This window comes from Rhinatrema bivittatum, unplaced genomic scaffold (genome assembly GCF_901001135.1).
Source record: "Rhinatrema bivittatum unplaced genomic scaffold, aRhiBiv1.1, whole genome shotgun sequence".
Classification (NCBI taxonomy): Eukaryota; Metazoa; Chordata; class Amphibia; order Gymnophiona; family Rhinatrematidae; genus Rhinatrema; species Rhinatrema bivittatum.
The window spans coordinates 76,396-87,589 of record NW_021820691.1 but is presented as its reverse complement, the minus strand read 5'-3'; the positions used below and the strand labels follow the sequence as shown (position 1 = coordinate 87,589).

Here is an 11,194-nt window from a genome sequence, read left to right as displayed (position 1 = left end):
TTACCTATAAGAAAGGAAGAGCGCCTGCATCTATTCCTGTATAATGTTACCTATAAGAAAGGAAGAGCGCCTGCATCTATTCCTGTATAATGTTACCTATAAGAAAGGAAGAGCGCCTGCATCTATTCCTGTATAATGTTACCTATAAGACAGGAAGAGAGCCTGCATCTATTCCTGTATAATGTTACCTATAAGAATGGAAGAGCGCCTGCATCTATTCCTGTATAATGTTACCTATAAGAATGGAAGAGCCCCTGCATCTATTCCTGTATAATGTTACCTATAAGAATGGAAGAGAACCCTGCATCTATTCCTGTTTAATGTTACCTATAAGAATGGAAGAGAACCCTGCATCTATTCCTGTTTAATGTTACCTATAAGAATGGAAGAGAACCCTGCATCTATTACTGTATAATGTTACCTATAACAATGGAAGAGAACTGCTGCCAACACAGCCTGACAGGAGAGACCCTGCATCTATTCCTGTATAATGTTACCTAAAAGGAAGGAAGAGACCCTGCATCTATTCCTGTATAATGTTACCTAAAAGGAAGGAAGAGACCCTGCATCTATTCCTGTATAATGTTACCTATAAGAATGGAAGAGACCCGGCATCTATTTCTGTATAATGTTACCTTTAAGGAAGAAAGAGACCCTGCATCTATTCCTGTATGATGTTACCTATAAGAATTGAAGAGCCTGCATCTATTCCTGTATAATGTTACCTATAAGAAAGGAATAGAACTGCTGCCAACACAGCCTGACAGGAGAGACCCTGCATCTATTCCTGTATAATGTTACCTATAATGGAAGAGACCCTGCATCTATTCCTGTATATTGTTACCTATAAGAATGGAAGAGACCCTGCATCTATTCCTGTATATTGTTACCTATAAGAACAGAAGAGAGCCTGCATCTATTCCTGTATATTGTTACCTATAAGAACAGAAGAGAGCCTGCATCTATTCCTGTATAATGTTACCTATAAGAAAGGAAGAGAGCCTGCATCTATTCCTGTATAATGTTACCTATAAGAAAGGAAGAGAGCCTGCATCTATTCCTGTATAATGTTACCTATAAGAAAGGAAGAGAGCCTGCATCTATTCCTGTATAATGTTACCTATAAGAAAGGAAGAGACCCTGCATCGATTCCTGTATAATGTTACCTATAAGGAAGGAAGAGACCGTGCATCTATTCCTGTATAATGTTACCTATAAGAATGGAAGAGAACTGCTGCCAACACATCCTGACAGGAAGAGACCCTGCATCTATTCCTGTATAATGTTACCTATAAGAATGGAAGAGAACTTCTGCCAACACAGTATGACAGGAGAGACCGTGCATCTATTCCTGTATAATGTTACCTATAAGAATGGACGAGACCCTGCATCTATTCCTGTATAATGTTACCTATAAGAATGGAAAAGACCCTGCATCTATTCCTGTATAATGTTACCTATAAGAATGGAAAAGACCCTGCATCTATTCCTGTATAATGTTACCTATAAGAATGGAAGAGCGCCTGCATCTATTCCTGTATAATGTTACCTATAAGAATGGAAAAGACCCTGCATCTATTCCTGTATAATGTTACCTATAAGAATGGAAGAGAGTCTGCATCTATTCCTGTATAATGTTACCTATAAGAATGGAAGAGCGCCTGCATCTATTCCTGTATAATGTTACCTAAAGGAACGGAAGAGAGCCTGCATCTATTCCTGTATAATGTTGCCTATAAGAATGGAAGAGAACTGCTGCCAACACAGCCTGACAGGAGAGAGACCCTGCATCTATTCCTGTATATTGTTACCTATAAGAATGGAAGAGAGCCTGCATCTCTTCCTGTATAATGTTACCTAAAGGAACGGAAGAGAGCCTGCATCTATTCCTGTATAATGTTGCCTATAAGAATGGAAGAGAACTGCTGCCAACACAGCCTGACAGGAGAGAGACCCTGCATCTATTCCTGTATATTGTTACCTATAAGAATGGAAGAGAGCCTGTATCTATTCCTGTATAATCTTACCTATAAGAACTGAAGAGAGCCTGCATCTATTGCTGTATAATGTTGCCTATAAGAAAGGAAGAGAACTGCTGCCAACACAGCCTGACAGGAGAGACCCTGCATCTATTCCTGTATAATGTTACCTACAAGAAAGGAAGAGAACTGCTGCCAACACAGCCTGACAGGAGAGACCCTGCATCTATTCCTGTATAATGTTACCTACAAGAAAGGAAGAGAACTGCTGCCAACACAGCCTGACAGGAGAGACCCTGCATCTATTCCTGTATAATGTTACCTATAAGAAAGGAAGAGAACTGCTGCCAACACAGCCTGACAGGAGAGACCCTGCATCTATTCCTGAGTAATGTTATCTATAAGAATGGAAGAGAACTTCTGCCAACCCAGCATGACAGGAGAGACCCTGCATCTATTCCTGTATAATGTTACCTATAAGAATGGAAGAGAGTCTGCATCTATTCCTGTATAATGTTACCTATAAGAAAGGAATAGAACTGCTGCCAACACAGTTTGACAGGAGAGACCCTGCATCTATTCGTGAATATTGTTACCTATAAGAATGGAAGAGAACTTCTGCCAACCTAGCGTGACAGGAGAGACCCTGCATCTATTCCTGTATAATGTTACCTATAAGAATGGAAGAGACTCTGCATCTATTCCTGTATAATGTTACCTATAAGAATGGAAGAGACCCTGCATCTATTCCTTTATAATGTTACCTATAAGAAAGGAAGAGAACTGCTGCCAACACAGCCTGACAGGAGAGACCCTGCATCTATTCCTGAATAACGTTACCTATAAGAATGGAAGAGACCCTGCATCTATTCCTGTATAATGTTACCTATAAGAATGGAAGAGAACTTCTGCCAACCCAGCGTGACAGGAGAGACCCTGCATCTATTCCTGTATAATGTTACCTATAAGAATGGAAGAGAACCTGCATCTATTCCTGTATAATGTTACCTATAAGAATGGAAGAGTGCCTGCATCTATTCCTGTATAATGTTATCTATAAGAATGGAAGAGACCCTGCATCTATTCCTGTATAATGTTACCTATAAGAAAGGAAGAGACCCTGCATCTATTGCTGTATAATGTTACCTATACGAAAGGAAGAGACCCTGCATCTATTGCTGTATAATGTTACCTATACGAAAGGAAGAGACCCTGCATCTATTCCTGTATAATGTTACCTATAAGAATGGAAGAGAACTTCTGCCAACCTAGCGTGACAGGAGAGACTCTGCATCTATTCCTGTATAATGTTACCTATAAGAATGGAAGAGAGTCTGCATCTATTCCTGTATAATGTTACCTATAAGAAAGGAAGAGAACTGCTGCCAACACAGCCTGACAGGAGAGACCCTGCATCTATTCCTGTATAATGTTACCTATAAGAATGGAAGAGACCCTGCATCTATTCCTGTATAATGTTACCTATAAGAAAGGAATAGAACTGCTGCCAACACAGTTTGACAGGAGAGACCCTGCATCTATTCGTGAATATTGTTACCTATAAGAATGGAAGAGAACTTCTGCCAACCTAGCGTGACAGGAGAGACTCTGCATCTATTCCTGTATAATGTTACCTATAAGAATGGAAGAGACCCTGCATCTATTCCTGTATAATGTTACCTATAAGAAAGGAAGAGAACTGCTGCCAACACAGCCTGACAGGAGAGACCCTGCATCTATTCCTGTATAATGTTACCTATAAGAATGGAAGAGACCCTGCATCTATTCCTGTATAATGTTACCTATAAGAATGGAAGAGTGCCTGCATCTATTCCTGTATAATGTTATCTATAAGAATGGAAGAGAACTTCTGCCAACACAGCATGACAGGAGATCCTGCATCTATTGCTGTATAATGTTACCTATACGAAAGGAAGAGACCCTGCATCTATTGCTGTATAATGTTACCTATACGAAAGGAAGAGACCCTGCATCTATTGCAGTATAATGTTACCTATACGAAAGGAAGAGACCCTGCATCTATTGCTGTATAATGTTACCTATACAAAAGGAAGAGACCCTGCATCTATTGCTGTATAATGTTACCTATACGAAAGGAAGAGACCCTGCATCTATTCCTGTATAATGTTACCTATAAGAAAGGAAGAGAACTGCTGCCAACACAGCCTGACAGGAGAGACCCTGCATCTATTCCTGAATAATGTTACCTATAAGAATGGAAGAGAACTTCTGCCAACCCAGCGTGACAGGAGAGACCCTGCATCTATTCCTGTATAATGTTACCTATAAGAATGGAAGAGAGTCTGCATCTATTCCTGTATAATGTTACCTATAAGAAAGGAATAGAACTGCTGCCAACACAGTTTGACAGGAGAGACCCTGCATCTATTCGTGAATATTGTTACCTATAAGGGAAGAGAACTTCTGCCAACCTAGCGTGACAGTAGAGACTCTGCATCTATTCCTGTATAATGTTACCTATAAGAATGGAAGAGACCCTGCATCTATTCCTGTATAATGTTACCTATAAGAAAGGAAGAGAACTGCTGCCAACACAGCCTGACAGGAGAGACCCTGCATCTATTCCTGAATAATGTTACCTATAAGAATGGAAGAGACCCTGCATCTATTCCTGTATAATGTTACCTATAAGAATGGAAGAGAACTTCTGCCAACCCAGCGTGACAGGAGAGACCCTGCATCTATTCCTGTATAATGTTACCTATAAGAATGGAAGAGACCCTGCATCTATTCCTGTATAATGTTACCTATAAGAATGGAAGAGAGTCTGCATCTATTCCTGTATAATGTTACCTATAAGAAAGGAATAGAACTGCTGCCAACACAGTTTGACAGGAGAGACCCTGCATCTATTCGTGAATATTGTTACCTATAATGGAAGAGAACTTCTGCCAACCTAGCGTGACAGGAGAGACTCTGCATCTATTCCTGTATAATGTTACCTATAAGAATGGAAGAGACCCTGCATCTATTCCTGTATAATGTTACCTATAAGAATGGAAGAGAACTTCTGCCAACCCAGCGTGACAGGAGAGACCCTGCATCTATTCCTGTATAATGTTACCTATAAGAATGGAAGAGACCCTGCATCTATTCCTGTATAATGTTACCTATAAGAATGGAAGAGTGCCTGCATCTATTCCTGTATAATGTTATCTATAAGAATGGAAGAGAACTTCTGCCAACACAGCATGACAGGAGATCCTGCATCTATTCCTGTATAATGTTACCTATAAGAAAGGAAGAGACCCTGCATCTATTCCTGTATAATGTTACCTATAAGAACGGAAGAGACCCTGCATCTATTATTGTAAAATGTTGCCTATAAGGGGTAAAAGTTCTGCCAAAACAACGGAGACTCCTCCGCCTCGATTCAGTCTCCTCAGGAATTACAAAGCACTATGTAAAGGGGAGAAAAATAACCAGAGAGCATTTAAGTCAGTCAATACAATAAAATGGCAGCTAATTTGGTTAAATTGAACTATTAACCAGTCTTTCCAGGAGCATAGAAAGTATATACATGGGTGAGTTTTATTTATATGCAAGTGTGTGTTGTAAGTTCATATCATTTATGGTGTGTGCATGTGTGACTGGTGCCTAAATATGTGTGTGTAGTATGTGTGTGGTATGTATGTGTTTTGTATTTTTATGTATATATCTATCTATATATGTGTGTGGTATATATGTGTGCTTTGTATTTTTATGTATACATATTTACACTGGTTGTGTATATATCTATATATATTTGTGTGCACACTTCCCTTCTATGTTGTCAATGATTGTCCTCACTCCAAACTTCTTGTACACCTCGAGTCTTGGGTGGGGGCATCAGCCTTTTCCTACTTTATAAAACTGCTGAATGAAATGGGGGTGGGGGGTGCAAGAAAGCAGTAAGGTTGGCATATTTTGTCCCCTAAATAAGGTGGGGTTAAAGATGCTTGGGTGTTTGGTTCTCTTTTGCCTTTTAGCATCTGTGTTTGGATTCTTTGCTGATTCCTTGTATCTGTATCAGGGTTTTTATAATATTTGTATCCTCATCTGCTTTAGGATGGTTTTCTGGGAAATGGGATCTCAGATCTGACAGTTAGTAGTGTAAGCAGAGGCCGTGTAGGACATTACACTTTTTACTGGTTCTTGCATGTACAACCGACTGCAAACACAAACCCCCAGGATCAGATTCCCCTCCACTTCTCTTTACTGAACCTGAGGCCGGTTAACATGGAAGTGCAACAGGATCTGGGGCCATCCATTGCCTTGTCTGCTTTCAGCCAGGGCTTGAAGTTCATTAAACGTATTTTGAATCATTTTTTATTTCCAGCCCAACACCATTTACAGGCTTAAAACTAGTTTTTACATGGGTAAATCTGCTTTACCCTCATTGTCAATAATTGTATCTACATTAAGTGCACTGCACAGGTAAATAACTTTAGAAAACTGCTCCTATAGCATCTTACACTGACATGCTCAACTCACCTGTAAATGTTGATTTTAGGGCTTGAAGGGTGATCTTTGCAGCGGTGATGGGGTATTTTAGTGCAGATGAACATGTGTAATGCAATCTGGTCAGGCCTCACATAGCTAATCCTCGCTCCTTTTACCCCAGTACTGTATGAGCTTTCCAGACCAATCAGCTCCCTTCTTCTAAAGACGTGACCTGGATGCTCTCCAAAGCTCATGTAGAATGATAATTCCTGTGTTGGTCCAAGAAAAGGTGTCACAGCTTAGGGAAAAGGCTATTATTCAGGACTAGAACACTACTTGTTCTAATATATTTGTCCAAAATCTAATCCCTATCACTGAACCTATCCCCAAATCACTCCATGGGAAACCCACCTCAATACTATCAACCAATTACTCACCCAAATGAACCTTGCCCTGAATACTTCCAAAACCAAACTTCTAATCATATCCCACAAACTAAGTCAAATGACCCTTACTGACTTAAAACTCCACTGGCTACTCATAAGCTTTAGAATCTTACACAAGACTCTCACCATCATTCACAAAAGCATTCACAAACAGATCCCTATCAATCTTCCATGCCCACTCACTAACCACACCTCGAGACCTATCAGAGAAGCCTACAGGGATCACTAAGCACCCTCCCAACCAAATCCACCTTTCTTGCAGCCACCAGAGAACGAGCCCTCTAATAGCAGGGCCAAACATCTGGAATGCCACGCCCCCCTGATCTAAGACAAGAACCCTGTCTATTGATGTTCAGAAAAAAAAATTACTTGGCTTCCCTTAATTCAGGGCCATCTCAATTATAAGATATTGCCATGCTAGGTCAGACCAAGGGTCCATCAAGCCCAGCATCCTGGGCTTGATGGACCATTTATCCAGTGCTCTCCTTCACAGATATTGTGAATGGATTAGTTTGCTATAATTAGAGTTATCTTCTGCTATTGGCTCCTCTTCCCCCCAGTTCTAGTACCCCTGTTTTATTGTAACTTTTGCCTTCCTCTATGTTTTGGTTAACCTTATTATCCTTTGTTTCTTGTAAACAGATATCTATATTATGAATGTTGGTATAAAAAAAGCACTAAAATAAATAAATCCTAAACTACCCATAGCTCAAGAGGTAAGAGACCTAGGTGTAATCTTGGACAGCAAACTAAATCTAAAAAATTCATTAATTTGACATTAAAAGACTGCTATTTTAAACTACATGTACTAAAAAAATTAAAACCCCCTCCTACAGCAATGATTTCCTAACCATCCTTCAAGCATTCATCTTCTCCAAGATAGACTACTGCAACGCTATACTACTGGGACTCCCAACCACAACACTCAAACCCCTCCAAATGCTACAAATTTCCATTGCCAGAGTCCTCACAAACATCACTCCCTTGGCTCCCAATGCAATTCAGAATCCTCTTCAAGAGTCTTACCACAATACACAAGATCATACATAATCCAAACATACACTGGACAAACCCCTCCCTCAACTTTCAAAAACCAAAAAGCCACAAGATCCACACAAACACCGAGACCCTACCAACACCCTCACCCAAGCTAACTCACCTGAACTCTACCAGGGAACGAGCACTATCAATTGCAGCACCCAACTGGAATTCCATGCACCAAGAGCTACATCTAGAACCCAACACCCAAAACCTCAACAAAAAACCCCAAACTGAAAACCTGACTGTTCAAACAGGCCTTTTCATATCCCCCCCTTCACTACAAAGCCCTGAAATTAGAGCAGCCTACAATACATGCCCTTGTATATAGTTCTCTGCCCCCTCACCAACTAACCAGCCTTCGTAGGCTTGCAAGACCTCACACACAAGCTAAAGAATAAAGTGTCAGAGCCCTACCAAGTGCTTATAACCTTCTTTAGCTTGCAAGACCTGGCACACAACTTAACACTGCTAGAGGACACATCAGGCCCTGCCACACTGGCTGCAGGAGTGTAACACTCTGCCAAAGGTCCCAGGTCCCCCAGCAGAGATTAAGCATTTTAAGCAGGGCTCTGTCAGGTCTGATTTGTTCTCTAACACTATATTAAGTTTCCTCTCAACTCTCATCAGCCCCTGTCCATCTGATTGACTCTACTGCTCCATTTTCCAAACTGGCTCCCTGGCTACAAACACTCCCAGGAACATCAAAAGTCCAAAGGCTCTCAGTTATAAAATTTCTCCACTGCTTCCCCTTGCGGGATTCAAACCCTCATTGGGCTGCCAGGGAGACACCAAGCCCAACCAGTGAGTGCTGAGCCTGGCTTCTCCCCTTGAAGCTTCCTCTTTATTTCACAGACCTCTCCTCTCCCTGCCACAAGTCCCAACAAACCAAAAAAAAAATGTCCTAAAAAAGGCCAGCAAAGAATTTAAGTGCAGCCCTGCTGCCCTCTCTGCCTCCTCCCTCCTATCTCTGCTCTCTACCACACTCCCCAGAAATACCTCCACCCAATTGGCAGTCTTGGAAATAGTTCATTAGCAATAAAGAAAAAAAGGGAAGGTTTTGAATCTGCACACTCACCTTCTCTGGTACCAGGGTTTCAGTCCTTTCTCCCACAGTAAAGCAGTCCTCAGCAGCATCAGGCAGCCAGGACCCACTCCCTCCTCTCCAGTACCTGGAAACAGACTTGAAATGCTTTGCCTTGGCTCCTTTTTTTATAGGATGGAGACTCCTCCCCTGCTGGCCAGGGATTGGTTCCCGGGGCCCCACCCTCTTCCTTCCCCTCCCCTGCTGGCCAGGGATTGGTTCCCAAGGCCCCACCCTCTCCCTCCCACAACTGTGTCTCAGGTTTCTCCGATGCTTCAGGGGGGAAGGAACCAGCCCGACTGACTCTGTGTCACTTGGTATTTCTTCCCCCTTTCCCTGCAGATTTTTGGTTCCGGGGAGTTTTTGTTTCTGGGGTTTTGACCTACCTCCCTGGACTGTATACTGACCCCGTCACACACCTCCCCACTTTTTCAGGAGTCTTCCCTACCCCCTCCCTGAACAGGAAGTCAGCATTTCCATGTTTCTTTCCCATAAACTTTTTCCTTTCAAAATCCCACCAGTCCCTTCCTGATTATTGTGATCCCATCTTGCCTCCCCCCACCACCTCCGTAAAGATATCTTTACCAGGAGCACCACAGCCTCCCAGGATCCACCGGTGGCTCAGGGCTCAGAAGGAGCCCTTTATAAGCCACACGGTTCACATTCAGCATCTGTTTTATTTAAACACACTTCTGTGTGATTTTTATTACAATAAACTTTTCTTTATCAGGAAAACAGCAAGTCCACAACGCCTCTATCCATCATAATTCAGTCATCAGCCGATACAGAGCAATATCCCCAGCCCTTCCTTTATTCCCCCGCCCCGGAGAATGCTAGGATTTCCACTTCTCCCAGGGCTTCCCTATAGTTGTAAAGGATCCAGCCTGTTTCTCCATATTGCAGCTGGGGACAGAGGCTCCGTGGTTTTTAACCCTCTTTCCACGACTCTCTTGTATTACACCATCCAGGGATTAACAGCTCCTTGCCCGCAATCACAATAATGAAATGTTCTCTCTTAAAATAAAAGAATCTTTCTAACGCACACAGTGCGCGGTGAAACCTCCTCCCCTATGCAAACAAACTCTACTGGAATAGCAGGAGGTGCTGCAGGGAGGGAGTGAGGTGCATTGGCAGAGCTGTGTGTGAGGGTCTCAGTACTGGAATAGCAGGAGGTGCTGCAGGGCAGGAGTGAGGAGCATTGGCAGAGCTGTGTGTGAGGGTCTCAGTATAGGAATAGCAGGGGGTGCTGCAGGGCAGAAGTGAGGTGCATTGGCAGAGCTGTGTGTGAGGGTCTCAGTACTGGAATAGCAGGGGGTGCTGCAGGGCAGAAGTGAGGTGCATTGGCAGAGCTGTGTGTGAGGGTCTCAGTACTGGAATAGCAGGGGGTGCTGCAGGGCAGAAGTGAGGTGCATTGGCAGAGCTGTGTGTGAGGGTCTCAGTACTGGAATAGCAGGGGGTGCTGCAGGGCAGAAGTGAGGTGCATTGGCAGAGCTGTGTGTGAGGGTCTCAGTACTGGAATAGCAGGGGGTGCTGCAGGGCAGAAGTGAGGTGCATTGGCAGAGCTGTGTGTGAGGGTCTCAGTACTGGAATAGCAGGGGGTGCTGCAGGGCAGAAGTGAGGTGCATTGGTAGAGCTGTATGTGAGGGTCTCAGTACTGGAATAGCAGGGGGTGCTGCAGGGCAGGAGTGAGGTGCACTGGCAGAGCTGTGTGTGAGGGTCTCAGTACTGGAATAGCAGGAGGTGCTGCTGGGCAGGAGTGCGGTGCATTGGCAGAGCTGTGTGTGAGGGTCTCAGTACTGGAATAGCAAGGGGTGCTGCAGGGCAGGAGTGAGGTGCATTGGCAGAGCTGTGTGTGAGGGTCTCAGTACTGGAATAGCAGGGGGTGCTGCAGGGCAGGAGTGAGGTGCATTGGTAGAGCTGTGTGTGAGGGTCTCAGTACTGGAATAGCGGGAGGTGCTGCAGGGCAGGAGTGAGGTGCATCGGCAGAGCTGTGTGTGAGGGTCTCAGTACTGGAATAGCAGGGGATGCTGCAGGGCAGGAGTGAGGTGCATTGGCAGAGCTGTGTGTGAGGGTCTCAGTACTGGAATAGCAGGGGGTGCTGCAGGGCAGGAGTGAGCTACATTGGTAGAGCTGTGTGAGGGTCTCAGTACTGGAATAGCAGGAGGTGCTGCAGGGCGGGAGTG

At 43.5% G+C, this 11,194-nt stretch overlaps 1 long non-coding RNA gene across 1 annotated transcript in view; it reads right to left on the bottom strand.

The window, feature by feature from the left end:
* Positions 1-9,140, bottom strand: part of LOC115081947 — a 58,726-nt gene extending 49,586 nt beyond the window's left edge. The window contains exons 1-2 of the long non-coding RNA XR_003854040.1: positions 9,006-9,140; positions 6,495-6,712 (exon numbers count right to left, since the gene is read on the bottom strand). This is a non-coding gene — a long non-coding RNA (uncharacterized LOC115081947). The remainder of the gene's footprint in view (positions 1-6,494; positions 6,713-9,005) is intronic.
* Positions 9,141-11,194: the final 2,054 nt, after the last annotated feature.